Source organism: Callospermophilus lateralis, chromosome 11, assembly GCF_048772815.1.
Source record: "Callospermophilus lateralis isolate mCalLat2 chromosome 11, mCalLat2.hap1, whole genome shotgun sequence".
Classification (NCBI taxonomy): Eukaryota; Metazoa; Chordata; class Mammalia; order Rodentia; family Sciuridae; genus Callospermophilus; species Callospermophilus lateralis.
The window spans coordinates 90896907-90920952 of record NC_135315.1 but is presented as its reverse complement, the minus strand read 5'-3'; the positions used below and the strand labels follow the sequence as shown (position 1 = coordinate 90920952).

At 34.9% G+C, this 24046-nt stretch overlaps 1 pseudogene; it reads left to right on the top strand.

Annotated features, from left to right (window-relative positions):
- Positions 1-10577: 10577 nt before the first annotated feature.
- Positions 10578-24046, top strand: part of LOC143410673 (phosphatidylinositol 3,4,5-trisphosphate-dependent Rac exchanger 2 protein-like) — a 144080-nt pseudogene continuing 130611 nt past the window's right edge.

Genomic DNA, 24046 nt, shown 5'->3' with positions numbered 1-24046 from the left:
AACTTCCCAAATTTAAAAGATTTGAAAGCATAATGCCAGTTGCATGGTAGAAAAGAATTTGTTTAATGCTTGGCTTGTGAAAAGCAGAAGATATTACATAGTTTGATGAGTCAGTAAATCTAGTTACATGACTGTTCAAATTATGAATTTCAAAGAAGTGCTAGTAGGTAGAGTGTGTTGTTTAAGGAACTCACATTTTAACATTGTACAGGGAACAAATAACTCTCCAGAAGATAGATGATTACTATGATAATTATGATTAATTTTGGAGGTGGTGCCAGGAATTGAACCGAGGTTCACTCAACCACAGAGCCACAGCTCCATTGTATGTTGTATTTATTTTTTAAAATTTATTTATTTATTTTAATTAAGTATATATGACAGCAGAATGCATTTTGATTCATTGTACACAATTGCAGTTATACTTTACATTTCTATGGTTGTACACAATGTAGTGTCACACCTTATGTGCAGTCATACATGTACCCAAGATAATGATATCCATCTCTTTCCACTATCTTTCCTGCCACCACACATTCTCGCTCCCCTCCCTCCTCTTTGCCCAAAGTTTCTCCATTTTCCCCATGCCTCCCTCATCCCCATTATGGATCAGCATCCACTTATCAGAGACAACATTTGGCCTTTGTTTTTTTGGGATTGGCTTACTTTGCTTAGCATGATAATCTGCAACTTCATCCATTTACATGCAAATGCTATAATTTTATTCTCTTAATGCTATGTAATATTCCATTGTGTATATATACCACAGTTTCTTTGTCCATTCGACTATTGAAGGGCATCTAGGTTGCTTCCACAGTTTAGCTTTTGTGAATTGAGCTGCTATGAACATTGATGTGGCTGCATTACTGTAGTATGTTGATGTTAAGTTTTTTGGTTATAGACTGAAGAGTGGTTTGTGAGTCAACTTAACAAAAGAGGTGAAAAACTTCTACAATGAAAACTACAGAACAATGAAGAAGGAAATTGAAGACCTTAGAAGATGGAAAGATCTCCCATGCTCTTGGATAGGCAACATTAATATTATCAAAATGGCCATACTACCCAAAGCGCTTTAAAGATTTAATGTGATTCCAATTAAAATCCTGAAGTCATTCCTTATAGAAGTAGAAAAAGCAATCATGAAATTCATTGGAAAAATAAGAGACCCAGAATAGCCACAGCAAGAAGAGTGCAGCAGGAGGTATTACAATACCAGACCTCACTCTATAGTATAAAGCTTTAGTAACAAAAATGGCATTGTGTATATTTTATTTTGAAACACGGTTTGCTGAGTTGTTTGAACTTGTGATCCTCCTGCCTTAGCCTCCTGAGTTGCTGGGATTACAGGCATATAACACTATTCTTGGCTAATTATGAATAATTTGTATCATTAATTTCATTGGTCTGTTTCAAAAAAGAGTTTTATATTATTATTAATTAACTCATACATTGTTTTTAAGACTTTTGAAGATTCTTTTCAGGGTTTGAGGTTTATCCTACCTATATTGTAAACTCTTTTTAAGCTCCTATATTTCTCTGTAAAAATTTCTTAATTCACACAATGGGATACTATTCTGCATTAAAAGAGAATTAAATCATGGCATTTGCAGGTAAATGGATGGAGTTGGAGAATATAATGCTAAGTAAAGTTAGCCAATCCCCCAAAACAAATGTGGAATATTTTCTCTGATATAAGGATGTTGATTCATAATGGGATCGGGAGGATTATATGAACTTTCAACAGAGTAAATGGGGGGAGGATGGGAGGAGGTATGAGGGTAGGAAAGACATGGAATCAGATGGACATTTTACCATAAGTACATGTATGAAAACACGAATGGTGTGACTTTGTGTACAACCAGAGCTATGAAAATTTGTGCTTTATGTGTATAATATGAATCACAATGCATTCTGCTGTTATATATAACAAATTAGAATAAAAAATAATAATAATAAAGTAACATGGAGAATCCCCTCCCCCTAGAATTTCTTAATATGGTAATTTCTGATTAAAATTGTGACTTTTTAAGATCTAAATTTCTCAGAAGACATAAGATAATTGAGGTTTGGAGGGGACACCTTTCCTGGTGAAACTAATGAGTAATATGTTAACCAGAAAAACTTTAGCCAGCCCCTGGTAATGGCTGGAACTTGTTAAGTAGAAGTAGGTGCTCAATGGAATTGTGTTTTTTAAAGTAATCTTCTTAACTTACATGCTGTAATTAAGATGAGAGGAAAGGATTTCTGGAGAATTTTCTTTTATAAGCAACATTCTGTTTCAGAAACACAAGGTTACTCAAATTCTGTAATTTTTTTTAAAGTTAGAAAGTCAGTTCAACCAGTCTTGTTGGTCTTACAGAAGAAATTTTAAAAATTTCTCTGCTGCCTCAGGCAGGCATCGAATCCAGGCTGTTTGACTCATTTCCTGTTTTTTTCACATTGAAGGAGTTACTTAACCTCTGTGAGACTCAGTTTCCTCATTGCTAAAAAGGAGCTAAAATGACTTCCACCTTCACAGGATTATTGAGGATTAATTGAGATAGTTTGTATAGCTGGTAAAGAAATGAGCACATTGTAATCTTTACTATGACTAATTATGTTAGAGTAAGTTGGAATAGTCAACTTACTATTAATTTTATTTTATTAATTACTTAATTTTTCTGTAGCTGCTTTTCTTGCTTTTTTTCTATTCACCTAATAAGGCTGGCTTGCTTATTTATTTATTTATTTAATTATTTTGGGGGTGCTGGGGATAGATCCTAGCACTGTAAGCACTGTACTGCTGAGATAAATCCTCAGTCTAATATTTACAAAAAAATTGATAGATAAAAGGTCATAAAATTGTTCATATTAATGGGATATCATCTGACATTCAATATGGGTAGTTATTTCTTGGCCATTCATTTATGTGTTTTCTTTTTTTAAAAAATTTTATTTATTTTTTTTAGGTGTAGATGGACACAACACAATGCCTTTATTTTTATGTGGTGCTGAGGATCAAACCCGAGTCCTACCCATACTAGGCGAGCAATGTACCGCCGAGCCACCATCCCAGCCCCCATTTATGTGTTTTCACTTGCCTGTTTAGCGATTGTATGTGAATCCACTGTACCCTTCCTTACTGACTATGACTCTGTTGAAAATTTAAATTTTTTTGTTTTTGTTTTTGGCCACTAATAAAAGGACCATTTCAACTTACTTGAACTATTCTATTTAGTTTAGATTTGCAAATTCATAGTGATGAAATATTTCTTGATGAAAATAAGTTTCAATATTTTCTTTAATATTAGTAATCTCATAAAAATATACACAATGTTTTTTTATTTCTGAATCCATATACCCTCAAGCATGGTCTTTTTGTATCAGGAGGTTTTCATTTATTTATGTCACTTCGGAATAAGAATTCTAAACCAAGCATGATCACATATCATTCTCAATTTACATGTAGAAAATAAGAAATGAATTGCTATTTTCTATTACTATTAATTCTACTTACTAGGAATATTTTTGATGACTTCCCTTAGTTTGGTATGTAGAACAGAAGGGTATTTTAATGAGATAAGAAACAAACCAGATGGAATAGCTGTGTATCTGTTCATTAGTTGGTGTTTTAAATAGTTTTTAGAAATTGAAAAGACATTCCTTGGATAAGTGCTTATTAAGTGATATTATTTTTGAGTGGATTGAGTTTTCCCTGCTGATTCAGATATTGCTTTGGAAAGATTAGATCTGTTGATGTTTTTCCTTCCAACTCTGCCATCTCCTGTTCTTCCCAGAAAATGGCTCCAGTTTTCACTCAGTTGCTCAGACCAAAAATTTAGGAGGCGAACTTGCTTTGTTTGTCTTTTTTCCTTACAAGTCTACATGACTCTATCTGCAAATCCTTTCAACAATAACTTCAAAACACAGCAGACCACTTACCATTTTAGCCACACACAGCATCATCTCTACTTGTCTTATTTCAATTGAAACCCAGTTGGTTTCCTCCATGGTCAGTCTCCATTCAGTAGTGGGAATAAACTTTTGACCAAGTCCTCTGCTTACAGCCCTTCAATGGCTTTTCATCACACTGAGAATAAAATGCCAAGTCCTTACCGTGACCCCTTCAGCCCTCTATCAGTTTTCCTTGTCTAACTGTTAGATGCTTTTACCAATTCTCTCATCCTCCCTTGAGTCATGCCTTCCACACTTGGTGTCTACACATGCCCTTCCTTCTTTCACTCCAGTTGTTGGTACCTTTGTCCACTATTCCTGTGCTTCCCTTCAATGTCTCTTCTCAAATGACAATTATTATTTTTTTTTCCTTTTTGGCTCTTGAGTTTATTTTTTTATTTTATTTTTTTATAATTTTTATTGTTGGTTGTTCAAAACATTACATAGTTCTTGATATATCATATTTCACATTTTGATTCAAGTGGGTTATGAACTCCCATTTTTACCGCATATACAGATTGCAGAATCACACTGGTTGCACATCCACTGATTTATATATTGCCATACTAGTGTCTGTTGTATTCTGCTGCCTTTTCTATCCTCTACTATCCCACCTCCCCTCCCCTCCCCTCTTCTCTCTCTACCCCATCTACTGTAATTTATTTCTCCCCCTTGTTTTTTCCCTTTCCCCTCACTTCCTCTTGTATGTAATTTTGTATAACCCTGAGGGTCTCCTTCCATTTCCATGCAATTTCCCTTCTCTCTCCCTTTTCCTCCCACCTCTCTTCCCTGTTTAATGTTAATCTTCTTCTCATGCTCTTCCTCCCTACTATGTTCTTAGTTACTCTACTTATATCAAAGAAGACATTTGGCATTTGTTTTTTAGGGATTGGCTAGCTTCACTTAGCATAATCTGCTCTAATGCCATCCATTTCCCTGCAAATTCTATAATTTTGTCATTTTTTAATGCAGATTAATACTCCATTGTGTATAAATGCCACATTTTTTTATCCATTGTCTATTGAAGCGCATCTAGGTTGGTTTCACAGTCTTGATATTGTGAATTGTGCTGCTATGAACATCGATGTAGCAGTGTTCCTGTAGTATGCTCTTTTTAGGTCTTTAGGGAATAGACCGAGAAGGGGAATAGCTGGGTCAAATGTTTGTTCCATTCCCAGTTTTCCAAAAAATCTCCATACTGCTTTCCAAATTGTCCGCACCAATTTGCAGTCTCACCAGCAATGTACAAGAGTACCCTTTTCCCCACATCCTCGCCAGCACTTATTGTTGTTTGACTTCATAATGGCTGCCAATCTTACTGGAGTGAGATGGTATCTTAGGGTGGTTTTGATTTGCATTTCTCTGACTGCTAGAGATGGTGAGCATTTTTTCATGTACTTGTTGATTGATTGTATGTCCTCCTCTGAGAAGTGTCTGTTCAGGTCCTTGGCCCATTTGTTGATTGGGTTATTTGTTATATTATTGTCTAATTTTTTGAGTTCTTTGTATACTCTGGATATTAGGGCTCTATCTGAAGTGTGAAGAGTAAAGATTTGTTCCCAGAATGTAGGCTCCCTATTTACCTCTCTTATTATTATTATTTTTTTTGCTGAGAAAAAACATTTTTAGTTTGAGTAAGTCCCATTTGTTGATTCTAGTTATTAACTCTTGTGCTATGGGTGTCCTATTGAGGAATTTGGAGCCCGAACCCACAGTATGTAGATCGTAGGCAACTTTTTCTTCTATCAGACGTCATGTCTTTAATTTGATATCAAGCTCCTTGATCCATTTTGAGTTAACTTTTGTGCATGGTGAGAGAAAGGGATTCAGTTTCATTTTGTTGCATATGGATTTCCAGTTTTCCCAACACCATTTGTTGAAGATGCTATCCTTCCTCCATTGCACGCTTTTAGCCCCTTTATCAAATATAAGATAGTTGTAATATTGTGGATTGGTTTTCTGTGTCCTCTATTCTGTACCATTGGTCCACCCGCCTGTTTTGGTACCAGTACCATGCTGTTTTTGTTACTATTGCTCTGTAGTATAGTTTGAAGTCTGGTATCAAAATACCGCCTGATTCACACTTCCTGCTTAGAGTTATTTTTGCTATTCTGGGTCTTTTATTTTTCCATATGAATTTCATGATTGCTTTATCAATTTCTACAAGAAATGTCATTAGGATTTTGATTGGCATTGCATTAAACCTATAAGAGAACTTTTGGTAATATTGCAATTTTTATGATGTTAGTTCTGCCTATCCATGAACAGGGTATATTTTTCCATCTTCTAAGACCTTCTTCTATTTCTCTATTTAGGGTTCTGTAGTTTTCATTGTATTAGTCTTTCACTTTTTTTGTTAGGTTGATTCCCAATTATTTTATTTTTTTTTTTTTGAGGATATTGTGAATGGAGTGGTTGTCCTCATTGCCATTTGAGAGGATTTGTCGCTGATATACAGGAAGGCCTTTGATTTATGCGTGTTGATTTTATATCCTGCCACTTTGCTGAATTCATTTATTAGCTCTAATAGTTTCTTTGTAGACCCTTTTGGGTCTGCTAGGTATAGAATCATATCATCTGCAAATAGTGATAATTTAAGTTCTTCTTTTCCTATTTTTATGCCTTTAATTTCTTTCATCTGTCTAATTTCTCTGGCCAGTGTTTCGAGAACTATGTTGAACAGAAGTGGTGAGAGAGGGCATCCCTGTCTTGTTCTAGATTTTAGAGGGAATGCCTTCAATTTTTCTCCATTCAGAATGATGCTAGCCTGAGGCTTAGCATAGATAGCTTTTACAATATTGAGGTATATTCCTGTTATTCCTAGTTTTTCTAGAGTTTTGAACATAAAGGGATGCTGTACATTGTCGAATGCTTTTTCTGCATCTATCAAGATGATCATATGGTTCTTATCTTTAAGTCTATTGATGTGGTGAATATCATTTATTGATTTCCATATATTGAACCAGCCTTGCATCCCAGGGATGAATCCCACTTGATCATGGTGCACAATTTTTTTGATGTGCCTTTGTATCCGATTCGCCAGAATTTTATTGAGGATTTTTGCATCTAGGTTCATTAGAGATATTGGTCTGTAGGTTCCTTTCTTTGAAGTATCTTTGTTTGGTTTAGGAATCAGGGTAATGTTGGCCTCATAGAGTGAATTTGGAAGTTCTTCCTCTTTTTCTTTTTCCTGGAATAGCTTGAAAAGTATTGTTATTAGTTCTTCTTTAAAGGTTTCGTAAAACTCTGCTGTATACCCATCTTGTCCTTGGCTTTTATTAGTTTGTAGTCTTTTGATGGCTTCTTCTATTTCATCAATTGATATTGGTCTTTTTAGATTGTCTATATCCTCCTGACTCAATCTGGGCAGATCATACGACTTAAGAAATTTATTGATGCCTTCACTATCTTCTATTTTATTGGAGTATAAGGATTCAAAATAATTTCTAATTATCTTCTGTATTTCTGAAGTGTCTGTTGTGATATTGACTTTTTCATCCTGTATGCTAGTAATGTAAGTTCTCTCTCTTTTTCTCTTCATTAGCATGGCTAAGGGTCTGTCGATCTTATTTATTTTTTCAAAGAACCAACTTTTAGTTTTGTCAATTTTTCAATTGTTTCTTTTGTTTTGATTTCATTAATTTCAGCTCTGATTTTAATTATTTCTTGCCTTCTACTTCTTTTGCTGTTGTTTTGCTCTTCTTTTTCTAGGAAGGGATATATGAAGTTAGAAGGATCCAGAGGGTATCGACCTGTGTTATAGTTGTGTGTTTTCAGGAAAAGGGTGGGCAATTTTAGAAGTCAGTTTTAAAGAACCAGTAACATAGGTACCTAAATTTCTCAGTTATAAAACTTAGAGGCAAAGTGGATAGTAAATTTCAAAAATAAAAAAGGTCCTTTTATTAATTGGATCAAACATCTATCATTAAGCCATTTGTAAATCCTCTCTCTGTTCCTCACAGGATTGGGAAGTGAGTTGGAGTAGAGGGAGATAAAAGAGGGCTTCACATTGCCCTATTGACTCATTTCTTTGGGTTGTTTTCCAGCATCAAATACTTTTCCTTCCTCCTCTGCTAACATTTCCTTTTCATGGGAACAAAATTCTTGAATAATGACTTGAACAGGAATAGTGTTTTGCACTTTAAATTTGGAAAATGAACCATTTCCTGTGCTAGAGAAAAGTCTGTGCCTTAGAATATTATCTCTATAGTGTACTTTGTACTTCCTGCTTTGCCTTTTCTTTCATTGTGCTGTGTTATTTATCTGCTATTAATGCAAATTCCTGACCAGCACAATATGAAGTATTATATCAGAGACACAATAGTCCACTGAAATCTCAGTATAAATATTTCTGTAAAAATAAAAATAAGGCTGTGTTGCCAATGTCTTACTAAGGAAAAACAATTCACAAATATGTTGATGTAAGCTTGTGAAGTACTTTTAGATATCCATTTTTTTCCATGATGATTACCATCTGACACTGTGCAAACATTTTTATGTGAAATACCACAAGAATAATTATGGGGTATTTGAAATCTCTTTATTTCTTTGTGTGTGTTTTTTCTCTTTCTTTTTTATTTAATTGTTATTAATTATTAATATTTATTATTTAATTATTATTATTAATAATTATTTAATTATTATTGTAATTTAATTGTTATTTGATTATTTAATGTTCAACATAGGGTAATGTTGCAAAAGTATATCCATTTTGCCATACAATTTACCATTCTTGGTTGGCTTATATGAACCACCACAAGTCCAAGTGGGTGGTATTCTGCACCTGTAGTAAAACAGCTACTAATAAAGTTACTTTCCATAATGTTATACAAGGCCTTATTTAAGAATCAGTTTGATGTTTCCTTTTCTATCTTTCAATTTTATTTTAGCTTCTTGTCTAAGATAATACCTCTCAGCCCAACAATATTGATTCTTAACACAAAGCTAACTACTAGACAATGAGAAGAGCCACAAGATGAAGGAGCCTGGGCCCTGAATCATAAACAGAGGAAAGCTGCCCTTCTAATAAGAACACCCAGGGTCTCTGGTATGAGCTGCACAAAATTTTCTATGGTGAGCCATTAGAAATGTAGAATGTTTCTATACATAACCTTATTATTTACAAGTAAATAATAAGACATCATTGATACTGGTCACTGGATTTGAGGTTGATATTTCATGACAATTCATATTTCATGACAATCCTTGCTTAACCTTATGACAGAATACATGAAATTGTGTAAAATTTTTACATCTTCATTTATATATCTATTGTCAGAATGAAAAAAATTAAAAAGGAAAATGTCTAAAATTTAAAATGTATTTGTAATATAGATAACCAATTTAACCTAATAGTTTTTTATTCTAATTTAGGTTCTCTTTTGGAAGTGTCTTGTTGTAGACATAAGAGTTTTCATTTTACTTTAAATTTTTATAGTTGACCAGAAAAACTATATTAGTGATTTTGTGGAAATATGAAATTTTAAAAATCAAAAATAAAAACATTGATTGAATCAATAATCAGAAATTGACATCAGATTAAAGGAAACAAGACCTATCTAAACTTGATATTCTCTTGCATAGAACACTGCATGATCTCTGTTTAAAACTTCCTTTATGTGTTTAATCCAGCTTAGCATATTATTTGATAGGTTAGGTATAGAAACATTCTACATTTCTAATGGCTCACCATAGAAAATTTTGTGCAGCTCACACGAGAGACACTGGGTGTTCTGATTAGAAGGGCAGCTTTCCTCTGTTTATGATCGGGGGCCCAGGCTCCTTCATCTTGTGGCTCTTCTCATTGTCTAATTGTTAGCTTTGTGTTAAGAATCAATATTGTTGGGGTGAGAAGTATAGTCAGTACTAGAGTGCTTGCCTCACTTGCAGGAGAACTGGGTCCCATCTCAAGCACCAAAAAAGAAATTATAGGTTTTTCGCTAATCATGTAATCTTGGTGGGCATTCAGTAAAGGCTTATTTAATCAGTAAGGGTTCCCATGTCTTCCTTTAATAAATCGGTGGCTTTTTGGAAGGTTGTTCCCTTTAGGTCATTTTTTCCTTTTCTTTTCCATACCAGAGGTGGATATATAAATTGATGCCTGCTAAAATTTAAACAGTTTTATACACTTTTTTTATGTGTCCATGGATCCTTTTCTCCATACTGGGGAAGCAAAGAAGAAAGGAAAAATATGAACATTAATGTTATGAATTAGTTTGAAATTATCTCCTTTCAAAATGGCATAGATGACATGATTATATATTCGTGTATCTTGTGCATGTGTACATTAACTGTCTGAATACACATCCAGAATCTATGCGGAGACCGACCAGGAACCTGGAAGTGGAAGTAAACCTAGATTCAGTATAACTATCTATGTTGTTTGCACTTTATCCTGTTAATATATTTTTTTTTATAAAAAAAATTTATATATATTTAGTTGTCAACAGACCTTTTTTTACTTATATGCAGTGATGACATTTGAACCCAGTGCCTCACATATGCTAGGCAAGTGCTTTATCATTGAGCTACAATCCCAGCTTCAAGTATAGTTTTTAAATCTTTACATACAAAGGTCTTTACATTCAAAGGTCTTGACCAAGTAATCAGAAGTTATTAATTTATTTTTTTTTATTTAGGGGAGTAACATCACTGACACCTGTACTGAAATGTTGATGTGTGGAGTCTTACTGAAAATTTCCTCTGGAAATATTCAAGAATGGGTGTTTTTTTTTTCTTCTTTTTGATAACCTTTTGGTGTACTGCAAAAGGAAACACAGGTAAGATCATAAACAAATTACACTTCAGAAATGATCCATCCACCTCACAGCTCCCTATTTTCTTTTATGTTTCCCAGAGCTTATTCTTTCACCAGTAAATTGCTTTACTTCCTCAGCCTGTCTGATTGTTCTCTTCACCTTCTTGGTAGAACTCACACAAGTGTCACTACCATATCATGACACTGACTCCCCAGAGCCTTGGCAAGAAGAGGTGTTGGTTCCTCACCTGTATACCTCAGGGCCTGCGGGAGAGGGCCATGTGTCTTCCCCCTTTCCCAATCCTGCTTTTTAACCATATCCACAACCACCCCACTTCCGTCAAGAATCTCAGCAAATGTGAAGTTTATGTCTTTCTGACCCACTGACTTTTCTGGTGACTCTCTTAACATCTCCCTGTTATACCCAATTCAGTGATTGCTTTAGCTCTTGGAGTACTATCTTTCCATCCTATGCTTGTCCCGATTTTTTGAGTGTTCAAAATCCATATAGAGATCTGTCCAGACTTTGGGACCTGAAGGTGCACAGTATCTTTACCTGCACTGATCCTTTTCCTCCATTACACTTGAGCCTCCTGTCCTGTGAGTGTCTTTACCTTGTCAATACCAGCACTTTTGAAATTGAAAATCTTCATTGTAAGCATCCCACTCTGAACACCATTCCCTGTCCTGCTACTTCTCTTCTAATGTTCTCACTGAAGCTACTCTCTGATCCTTGAGCCTATTACTTTGACTTCACATATTGCTTACTATCTCTACTCTTTAAAAAAGAAATGTATCTCTTATGTCCCACTCTCTCCTATCTCTCTGCTCTCTTTCATAACTAACTTTCTATGAAGAGTTTTAAGTTGTCATTTTTCTAATCCCTTACTTATTTATCCCCCTATACAACATTCAATGAGACTTTTCCGAGAGAGCTGAGCCGAATAGGAATGAAGCATGGCATTTTTGGTTGAAAAGGGGACACCAGCAAGCCATTGAGATGATAATGGTTATGTTGAGATGTGTATTGAATTGGATATTAGACCCCTGCTGTCTGCCTCAACCTGTTACTTTGGAGCTCTGGTTGGGGATGTGTGGTAGGAGGGATTTCCGGAGGAGGGATCTCCTGTTGGTGTGCTGAGGATCAAACCCAGGGCCTCGCACATACTAGGCGAGCACTCTTCCACTGAGCCACAATCTTAGCCCCCATGTGGTTCTGCAGATGCTTGGTTAGTGGCTGAGCTGTGCTCTGACTTGTACATGGTATTTTGGCCATTGAACACTACTGTGTTGCATGAACTTTCCTTTTGTAGAGGTGGACAGTTATGAAGGGTTGGTGAATTTGGGTCATGGAGGTCTTTTGTTACAGAATAGAGGATAACTTTGTAACTATTACAGAAACAAGCTGTTGTCTGATCTGTTTCTTCATCCTTCTCTGACTTTGATGGTGAAGAATTCTCTGATGGGTTTTCTGATAGTTGTGTGAGGGCCTCTATGGCGACCAATTGCTCTATAGTTAAATTCTTCTCATGCATCATGGATAAAATACATAATATAACTGGAGACCCATCTTTTGTTTCTTTACTTGGTATGTTCTCAGGAGGTTTTGGTTGATCACCTTCAATGTGTGCATTAGTATGACTATTTAAGTTTGCAGAATTTTCAATGAATGTGCAATTAAAGCCAGGCTGTGGGAAGGGTAACATGTGACTCTTCCTTTTGAGATGACCACCACTTCCACTAGAAGGAATAGAGCTCATGGCATTGTTATGATTGGCAGTATCTTTCAAAAATGTACAGGGATTGTTTTCCAATGACTTATCAAATTCTTCAATATTAAATTTGTTAAATGACACATTTGTTTCACTTGGTAAACACTGTACATTTGTAATGCCATTTTTACTCTTGGTACAAACAACTTAGGAGGTTTAATTTCTTCCTTATCATCTTCAGAGTTTTTTATTTTATTATTATTTTTTTATTTTTCAGCCTCTATTACACTTTCTCCTTTGACCTAATTTGTTAAATGTATTTTCTTGTTTTGTGTCCACCTCTCCACCTTGATACCTGTCATGCTTTCTTCATTTTTAGTTACATTTTCAAGGGTATGTGTGTTCAATTTCAAACTATTTTCTTCCCCATAACCACATCTGCTGTATTCCATGGATTTTGACTTGGGGCCATTTACTGATTTGTTGTGAAAATCTACTTTAGTAACTTTTCTCATCCCAATATTCTTCCATCTCTCTCTACTCTGTCCATAATCAGCAGCTGAACCCACTTAGTTGGAGTCAAAGAAAAGCCACTCAAGCAGGAACAAACTTTATTTCCAAAACTCCCGTGAATGCCACGCATGCAGCCTTCTCTCTGGACACACCACACTAACAGGAGATCCCTCCTCCGGAAATCCCTCTTACCACACTTCCCCAACCAATGGGAGCTCCAAAGTAGCAGGCTGAGGCGGACAGCAGGAGTCTAATATCCAATTGAATACACATCTTAACATAAGCATTATCATCTCAATGGCTTGCTGGCATCACCTTTCAACCAAAAATGCTGTGCGTCATTTCTACTGGGCTATGACTCTCAGTAAGACTTTAGTCTGCAAACCTGCTCTTTTGTAATAAACCACCATGTTTCTTAATCCAGTTGTCACTTTTCTACTCTTGAAGGTTTTACTTGTTTTCTTAGTAGCATTTAACTGGTTGAGTACTTCTCAAAATGCTAACTGTAGCTGGGACACAGGTTTCAGGAGATGGTACCAGTTGGCTTTATTCAATTCATAGGCACAGCAGAAGTTTGGAAGGTCAGGATTTTGAGTGATTGGATATGCTAAGTTCAGAAGTGAGAAAACTTACCAATCATTTTATATTAGAGTGAAAATGAGAGACACAAAACTGATTTACTAGGCAGAATTAAGGGAGCTTCAATCTAATTTCTCTTGAAATGAGTTTTCCTAATTCTGTTAGCAAGATGCCCAGAGGAAATTAATGAAAATTTGGCAGCTAAGTTGATGATATATGGCAATTAAGCACATGGATTATAGTACTAGAATTATCTAGCAATAGATAGTAGTTTTAAAAATGCAATGACACGAAGAAAGAAAACATAGAACTGTAACATTTACCCTCATGAAAGGGAACAGGTCAGGAATTAAATTAAATTGTTAAATTGTCATCATCTCTATCTTAAAGTAGTTAAAAAAAATTCTGCCCTCCCACCCATCCTACTTTTTTGAGATGGGATCCTGCTGTGTTGTTCAGATTGGTCTTGAACTTCTGGGCTCAAGACATCCTCCTACCTTAGTTTTCAGAAGAGCAGGGACCACAGGCATGTGCCATGGTGTCCAGCTCAAAATTTCTTTTTACTATATGAAAATAAACTTACTAATATCTTTTATTGTTTTTTTCTAAATTTTTGGGTTTGATAGCATAGGGGCTAATAACAGGTTAATATATGTAAGTTTTAGGAAGTTTTACCCATGTACAACTAATCAAAAATTATAATGTGACCATGCACAGTGACACATGCCTATAATCCCCCGGAGTTAGGAGGTAGAAGCAGGAAAATCACAACTTCTTGGCCAGTGTAAGCTACTTAATAAGGCCCTGACTCAAAAAATAAAAAGGGCTGGGATATAGCTTAGTGGTAAAGTACCCCTGAGTTTGACTCCCCAGTACTACACACACAAAAAAAATGGTTAATGTGAATGAAGGTGTTTTGGTGGAAGAATTAAGGGCATCTGTTTGAGAATGAGATATTTTTTTCATGACAGTTGATATTGTTGATATTAATATTATTGTCTATCTATCTGTCTTGCTGCCATCAAATCCACAGCTTTGGCAAAATTAACATCAGTGTACCAATTGATGTTCTGTGATGGCTGTATTTGTTAAATAAGTTCACAGAAAAGCTTTACAAAGTTAAATTCCTGCTATTTAGTGAGCATCCTTAATGAATGTATAATCTGACCTTCAGTGATGTCAATTTTCATAGTTACCTGTCCTGAATTCCTGATTTAAGGATTTATTAGGCTTATTAACTAAGGACACTTGGAGGTTGCTGTCAACATGAAATGGGGAATGCAGAAGGATGAAAGTTTAGGGATGACAGATTCTCCAGTGAGATTAATTATCAGCTTAGTTTTATTAGTAGTGATGAAGGACTACTAAGTCTGATGAGGGTTTAGGAATGATAGACCAGGTTTATACAGACTTTTTCAAGGAAGGAGCCCTATGTGTGTGGTGGGGAGCAGTGTGACAGTACCTTGAGACACCTCCTGTGTACATTCATTCACTTCAGGGCAGGCTCAGTTAGACGAGATGCTACAGGTAGTGAAAAGGTACATCTTGTTCTAGGTGTGTCTATATAGCACAGTAAATTAGTCATTGTTTGTGTCTATTCAACTGATAGCCAGACTTTTGTCAGTAAATCAAACTGAGGAGTCTGGGTCACTGAAATCTTTTGAGTGACTAATGTATTTTTTAAACCTCCTTGAATCATTTCTCAGACTCTTTTCTGTTTAATTTGAAAAAAAATATTTTGTTGTTTAAAAACACTTAAAATTGTTAAGAATTCTCATACACAACTACCTAGTTCATTGTTAACGTTCATCTGTAAACCTTGGTGTTTTATTGTGTTATAAACTACTTGTGATTAAAGGTTGGTACTAGACATACCATACACAGATTTTTAAAAAAATGTTTTGAGTTATTTTTAAAATAAATGTGACCATTGGTTAGGATTATAAATGCATTAAAAGACTTGTTCAATAAGCCTACAGTAATCATATTATAAAATGAGTATAGGAGAATTTTTTTAATAGCTGAATGTCACTCAGTTTAAGAACTTCTAGCATAGCAGTTGTTTTGAAGAAGGAAGTACTCACTGAATTTGTTTAACAGAAAATTTTTAAAATGGGAATGACTGGCTACTGAACAATGAGAAATGAAGGTGAAATTAACCAAATTGTAGCATCAAAATATTCAACCTTTAGTGTGTGTCACAGTTTCATTGGGCAAGGCAGCAAAAGCATATGCTCAGCTCTCCTACCTGTGTATGATCTTTAGCCCCCAACTTCCATTTATTTGAAGAAATTAGTACATCAGTCACATCTTGTAAAGGAACTAGGACATAAGTCTGATCACCAAGTGCCAAAAAACTGTTGTAATGTTGATTTAATTGATCTCTCTCTCTCTCTCTCTCTCTCTCTCTCTCTCTCTCTCTCTCTCTCTTTAAAGAATCAAGAAAGTGTGATGTTTTAACATTGTTCTGCATGAGGTTTAGTAACAAAGTTTTTGTGGTTTCATTCATTTAAAGACACTTGAAGAACAGCAAGGCATCCACAGATGGACACCGGTACCTATTTTGGGGCCAGATCAATTCCAAAGTGATGGAGGTGGAGAATGTTAATGATGGCACCGGTGAGTGATGTAGAGTGAAAATGGAATGCCAATAGTGAAGTCCCTCAAAAAATGGAGTTCTCAGTTGAATAATTTATCTGCATGCATTATACCTTAGGAATATTTTGTCAGAGAGCCATCAGGCTAAGGGTGGAAAAAGGTTCGGTAAATGAGTGCAGGACTGTTGTGAACATGAAGAATTATGTTTGACTGAAACTCTGGCATTAATACAAGATATTGAGGGAGGTCTAAGTGGTGTTCTATCTGAGAATGGCCATTTTGCTTTAATCCCACAGGATGTGCACAACTCCTGGTTTATAAAGTGGAAAATAACTCAGATCTCATAAGGTTGTACTTTATTGTATCAGTATATGTATGACATTTTGTTCCTATAACAAATTCACCACAGAATGTAACAAACTGCAGATTTGTTTTTGTTGTACAACTATGACTAATATAGACAGGCTTTCACTTTGCTTAAGAGAGGAAAGTCTTGGATAGAGATGATTTGTGTAATTTTAAATGCTTATTTTAAATACCTTATTACTCAAAGATAGCACATTTTTGTTTAGTAAATTTGAAGATATGGACCTTTTCAAGCAAGCTCATGAAATTATGATTAGTCACAAGCATTAAATAAAATGAAGTTAAAATAAATTTTATTTTCGATTTAAAGAAGTTATCTATAAATTGAGTGCTTAGTAAATTGAATCACATTTTCCCCAATGATTTGTATTATAATTTCAAAGATAGACTAGGGAAAGTTATAGGATGGAATAAAATATATTAATTGTTGCTGAGTGACTTTTCATTTCTTTTCTATATGAAAGAAAATAATTTGCTCTATATTTTGCTCTGTCTTTATAATATTCATTATAAGCATGGGATTGGGGCACAGTTCAGCTGTCTATCTCCCATGTACCTCTTTTTTTTAAAGAATTTTTTTTAATTTTATATATTTTTAAAAATTTCATATTTTTTATGTGGTGTTGAGGATCAAATCCAGTGCCCCACACATGCCAGGGGAGTGTACTACCACTTGAGCCATGCCCAGCCCCCCATGTACCTTTATTGACATTATGGAGTCCCAGAGAAAAGAATGCTTATCACCTGTTAGAGGTAGAGATTTTTTTCATATGCTCACTTGTTTTCTATTTTTCTATCCCATTGTGAATATCATGTCATATAGTCTGGTACTTAAAAGAGTGAACCATGATTATGGAAATTGGGGGGAAAAGGCAGGCGTTGGGAAAAACTTGGAGGTTCTTGAGACTAGGAATCACCTGTGAATCACATCGTCCTGTGGAGGGGATCCTTATTGACTAACTATGAGACAGAGTGTGGGCCCATCAGACACTTGGCACAGGTGACGCATTTCAAATCCCTTTCTGTGCTGCAGGCTAATACAGTTGCAGATGTTACCAGCAGACTACTTTTCCATAGCAGCATGGACCTATTATTTTTCCTAATGTGGCAGTAATTCATTTTATGCTAAGACTATGTGATGACATTTAAAAACATCATCTATCCATAATGTTATGATCCATCTTGCCTCAGTAATCTGAATGTTCAAGAGGATGTACAGAGCCGATTTTGCCCAAGAGTCAGCAGATAGAACTCAAAACCTTGACTCTTTTTTTTTTAATTTGTCCTTTCTCTAATGGACCTCTCCCCTCCATTTAGTCACTACTTTTATTTTGTTTCTTTTTTATGCTTTTCCATAAGCTTAGAGGTCCTGGCCTTACTTCCTGAGGGATGGAACCTCTACCCCTTGTGTTCAAGTTCCTTCTCTATCCCACAAATGATGTGATCACCACCATTGGTACCATCTGCCCTAGTGGTCAAAGTGAATTTTGATGATGTTGGTGAGAAACTGAGGCACTAGATGAAGAAGTAGAAGGGCACAGGGCCTTTGGAATTGTGGGCATGTAATGCAAAGTTAGGTGGACAGGGAGTGAGATCCTATGGGGAGTTATTTGGACAGAGATTTTATACAAATGGTCCTTGGATTCAGTCCCATCAAAAAGTTGTCCTGGGGCTGTGAAGATTACAGTTTTTGGGACCTCAGATCCTGGGGATAGGAACATTTTAGAAGACAGCCTAGTACCATTTTGGCTATAATTAAGGTGAAGGTGTGACATTTACTTGTCATAAGTTAGTTGTTTGACGGAGACTCTTTGGGCAAATTTGTAAGGTTCAGCTTTCATTGAAATTCATTAGACTATTATTCTCCGGGGCTATTTTGCCAGACAACCATACATAAGCAGTATGTTGCAGGAATTTGGCTGCAAACATTGTTGCTACAAGGTCACTTAGAGAATTGTCAGGCTCCAATTTTGTACCTTCTCCAGCTTCCTATAAGAAATTGTAGTTTCCTCTTGAGTGTATCCACTCAGTCTCTGGGGGAAAGTATATCCTCTATCAGTCTGGGAAATTCAAAAATAAGAATTTTTTGAATTTTGAAGATGAATAGGATCTTGAAAATCAATTAATATACTCTGTTAACATTTCCATTGATAGTGAAAATAAGGCTGGATTTAAGAACTCCCTCAAGTTTTTCAGCTGTTTCACATAGAGCAGTTTGGGGCCAGGGGCCAGTTTGCTAGGCACCCATGTGTTCATGCCTTGAGAAATAGGAGAATGGCAGATTTATACACGTTTTAAATCCACAGTGACCAAGTGGGGAGCTGTAAGGAATGCCAAAATTGATTTTGGTTGTTTATTTTTCCTAAAAAGCCAATCTGGGTGTTCCACCAACTTTCTCCCTTTCTTGGTCATTTCCATAATAGAATCTGCTGCTGATGATGCTGCTGATGCTGATGCTGCTACTTCTTTTAATTCTTATTGAATATTTTTAGTTACATATAACATTAGGATACATTTTGACATATTCACAAAAGCATGGAATATAATTTCCTCTAATTTAGACCCCAGCACTTCTTCCCTGCTTCTGCCTCCCACTGCTCTCCCCTCTCTACTGACCTTTCTGATATATATAAATTGACATAGTGTCTTGTTCATGATGGCATGCTCATGTTATGTACATAGGAAAGTTCAGTCAGATTTATACCACTGTTCTTCCCTGATCTGGTCCCTCCTTCCTCCTCCTCCTCAATCTTCTTCATAAAAATGGAGAATTCCTCAGCCATGAAGAAAAATGACATTAGGACACTTGCTGGTAAATGCATGGAACTGGAGAATGTCATGCTAAGTAAAATAAGCCAGTCCCTAATAGTCAAAGGTTGAGTGTTTTTTCTTTTCTTTTTTTTAATATTTATTTTTTTAGCTATAGGTGGGCATAATATCTTCATTTTATTTTTTTATGTGTGCTGAGAATCGAACCCAATGCCTCACACATGGTAGTTGGGCACTCTACCTCTGAGCCACAGTCCCAGCCCCTGAATGTTTTGTCTGATATGCAGAAACTAATCCAAAATAGGGCTGAGGTGGGGAGAAAAAAGAGAAAGAGAAAGGAAAAAAATGGGAAATATATAAAAGTAGAGGAAATATCAGTAGAGCTACATTTCTTTTTGATGAACTCAGGTTTTAAGTCTGCTTATTTGATACATTGTGAATGGAGCTGTGATCTGAAAGATCCAGGAAGAACTCAATGCTGCCCACCTGCCAAATACTCTCCACACCTGGACCCTGGATAAGTTGAATGAGGGATGGGCAAATACTCTGACATTTATCTCCTATTGCCAAATCTAAAACCAATTACTCCATATCTAGTTATAAGTAATGAACATGAATGGATTGAGACATATATTTAAGCATGTTGGAACTTTTGATGGAAAACTGAATGAAAAAGTTTTCCTCCAATTTAAATTATAGAAATACTGAATATTTTTATATGCTGTATGTATAATTAAAATGTGTTTTTCCACTAAGAAAAAGCTCTGTCAGAAAACTTAATTGCATTGATTTACCTCAAAACATGCAGAAGAAATAATTGCATTTGCAATGAGACTAAGCTCCCAGGTGACATGTAAATATCTCAAATCTTTTGGGAAATAAATGATAATTTTATTTACAATGCTTACTGATTTATATTGTATCCTAGCTAATGTTAACAAAGAAAAATGTGATGAAATTGTGGAATGGCATGCAGAAGTACAAAAATTTGTCTGTTTACTTAAATGTGTTCCTGTTACTACTTCCTGTATTCAAGGAAGATGTTAACCGTATAGTTTGTGACCAGAATCAGATTCCCTAGATACCAATTCTGACTTTGGTGAAACTTAATTCCTCTTTGAGATTTATTTCTGGCAATTTTCATAATGCATATTTTGAGAGCCTTACAAAAAGTAGCACTAGATATTGTTATTCTCTTTTAAGACCTAGTTTATTTGTGTGTGTGGACAGAGGGCACCTATATAGGAAATGTAATCTATAATTGAGTTTTAGTAGATTATAGATATCAATATTGTAGTCAAATTTGAATAAGATATAAGACTTTTTTTATTATTTTATCATTTGTTCTACAAATTGTTAATTGATACAATCTCATTTATTGATTCTTCATTTTACTTCTTGTGCTATAGGAGTCTTGTTGAGGAAATCGATTCCTAAGCACACAAGATGAAGAGTTAGGCCTACCTTTTCTTCTATTATGCACAGGGTCTCTGGTCTAATGTTTAAGTCCTTGATCCACGTTGAGTTGGGGTGAGAGATAGGGATTTAATTTCATTTTGCTACATATAGATTTCCAATTCTCCCAGCACCATTTGTTGAAGAGGCTATCTTTTCTTCAATGTATGTTTTTGGCACCTTTTTCTAGTATGAGATAATTGTATTTCTGTGGGTTTGTCTCTGTGTCTTCCATTATGTACCATTGGTCTGCATGTCTATTTTGGTGATAATGCCATGCCATTTTTTGTTATTATACCACTGTAGCATAATTTAAGGTCTGGCTGTGATGCCTCCTGCTTCATTCTTCTTGCCAAGAATTGCTTTGACTATGCTGGTTCTCTTATTTTTCCAAATGAATTTAATAATTACTTTTTCTATTTGTATGAAGAATTTCATTGGAATTTTAATAGAAACTGCATTATATCTGTATAACACTTGTGGTAGTTTGGCCATTTTGACAGTGTTAATTCTGCCTAAGAGCTTTCCATTTTCTAAGTCTTCTTTAATTTCTTTCTTTACTATTCTGTAGTTTTCATTGTAGACGTCTTTCAACTCTTTTGTTAGATTAACTCTCAAGTATTTTATTTTATTTTTTGAGGCTATTATGAATGGGGTAGTTTCCCAAATTTCTGTTTCAGTGGGTTCATCACTGATGTGTAGGAACACATTTAATTTATGAGTGTTAATTTGATATTCTCGAACTTTTCTTAATTTGTTTATTAGTTCTAGAAGTTTTCTGGTGGAAATTTTTAGATCTTCTAAATATAGAATCCTGTCATCAGTAAGTAGTGATAGTGTGAGTTCTTCTTTTCCTAATTGTATCCTTTTAATTTCTTTATTCTGTCTAATTGCTCTGGCTAGTGTTTCAAGGATGATGTTGAATATAAATTGTAAAAAAAGAACGTCCTTGTCTTGTTCCAGTTCTTAAACGGAATGCTTTCAATTGCTCTACAGTTAGAATGATCTTGGCTTTGGGCTTAGCATAGATAGCATTTATGAAGTTGAGGTATGTTCCTACTATCCCTCATTTTTCTAGTGTTTTGAACATGAAATGGTGCTGTATTTTGTCAAATGCTTTTTACTGCATCTATTGAGATGATCATATGATTCTTATCTTTTAGTCTGTTGATGTGATAAATTACATTTATTGATTTCCGTATGAGGAACCAACCTTGCATCCCCAGGATGTACCCCAGTTGATCCTGGTGCACTATCTTTTTAATATGTTTTTGTATGCAACTTGCCCAAATTTTATTGAGGATATTTGCATCTATGTTCATCAGGGATATTGATCTGAAGATTTCTTTCCTTGATGTTCTTTGTCTGATTTTGGTATCAGGGTGATACTAACCTCATAGAATGAGTTTGGAAGGATTCCTTCCTTTTCTATTTCATGGAATATTTTGAGAAATATTGGTGTTACTTCTTCTTTGAACGTCTTGTAGAAAGTGGCTGACCATCTGTTTGGTCCTAGGCTTTTCTTAATTGAGAGGCTTTTGATGGCATTTCTATTTCATTGCTTAAAATTGATCTGTTTATGTATGTCCTCTTGATTCAGTTTGGGTAGGTCATGTCTCTAGAAATTAGTTGATGTCTGCGAGCTTTTTTGTTTTACTGTAGTATAAATCTTCAACATAGTTTCTGATTGTCTTCTATATTTCAGAAGCATCTGTTATGATATTTATTTTTCATCATGAATTTTAGTAATTTGAGTTTTCTGTCTTTATTAGCATAGGCAAGGGCTTATCAATTTTATTTTTACAAAGGCCCAACTTTTTGTGTTGTCAATTTTTGAATTGTTTCTATTGATTGAATTTCATGGATTTTAGCTCTGATTTTAATTATTTCCTGTCTTCTTCTGCTTTGGTGTTCATTTTTTTAAATTTTTCTAGGGTTTTGAGATATAATGTTAGGTTATTTATTTGTTGATTATTTTTCTTCTTTTAAGGAATAAGCTCAATGCAATAAACATTTCTATTAGCACTGCCATCATAGTGTCCCCGAGATCTTGATATGTTCTATCAGTGTTTTCATTTACCTCTAAGAATTATATTTTCTCCTCTCTGATGTCTTCTGCTATCCACTGTTCATTCAATTGTGTATTATTTAGTCTCCAGGTTTTGAAGTAGCTTCTAATTTTTATTTTATCATTGATTTCTAATTCCATTTCATTATGATCGGATAGAATGTAGAATACTATCTCTATTTTTTGTAATTGCTAAGAATTGCTTTGTGGCATCATATGGTCTATTTTAGAGAAGGATCCATATGCTGTAGAGAAGCAAGAGTATTAGTTCCTTGATAAATGAAATACTTTATATATCTTTTAAGTATAAATTATTGATTTTTTATTGAGTTATATAGTTTCTTTGTTTAATTTTTGTATGGTGTATCTCCAATAAAATTATAGGAGAGGTGTATTAAAGTCAACCAGTATTATGTTGTTGTGGTCCTTTTGATTCTTAAAATTGAGAAAGGCTTGTTTGATATACATAGATACTCCATTTCGGGGGGCACAAATATTTACAATTGTTGTGTCTTGTTGAGTATGATTCACCTAAGCAGTACAAAATGTCCTTTTTTGCCCTTTCTGATTAACTATGGCTTAAAGTGCACTTTATCTGCTGTGAGTACAGAAACCCCTGCATATTTATTCAATCCATGTGGATGATATGTTTTTTTCCCCGTCTTTTCTCCTTCATTTTGTGGGTGGCTTTGCCTACAAGGTAAGTCTCTTGGAGACAGTATATTGTTGGGTCTTGGTTTTTTTTAATCCAATCTGCTAGTTTATGTCTTTTGATTGATAAGCTTAACTCATTAATGTTCAAGGTTATTTTTGAGATATTATTTGTGTTCCCGGTCATTTTGATTTATTTCTAGTTTTTAATTTGAGTTAGTTTCTTCTTTGATCAGCTATTCCTTTAGTTCCTCCCTTCTCTGGTTTTCTTTTTTTTATTTCATCTTCATGGAATATTTTGTTGAGAATATTCTGAAGTGTAGGTTTTCTGGTTACAAATTCTTTTAATTTTTGTTTACCTGGGAAGACTTTTATTTCCTTGTCAAATCTGAAGCTTAATTTTGCTGGATATGGTATTCTTGGTTGGCATCTGTTTTATTTCAAAGCTTGGTATATGTTGTTCTAGGACATCCTAGCTTGGAGGGTCTGGGTTGAAAAATCTGCTGAGATCCTAATTGGTTTCCCTCTATATGTAATTGATACTTTTCTTTTGGGGTCTTTAAAATTCTATTCTTATTCTTTATGCTAAGCATTTTCACTTTAATGTGCCTTGGTGTGGATATGTTGTAATTTTGTACATTATGT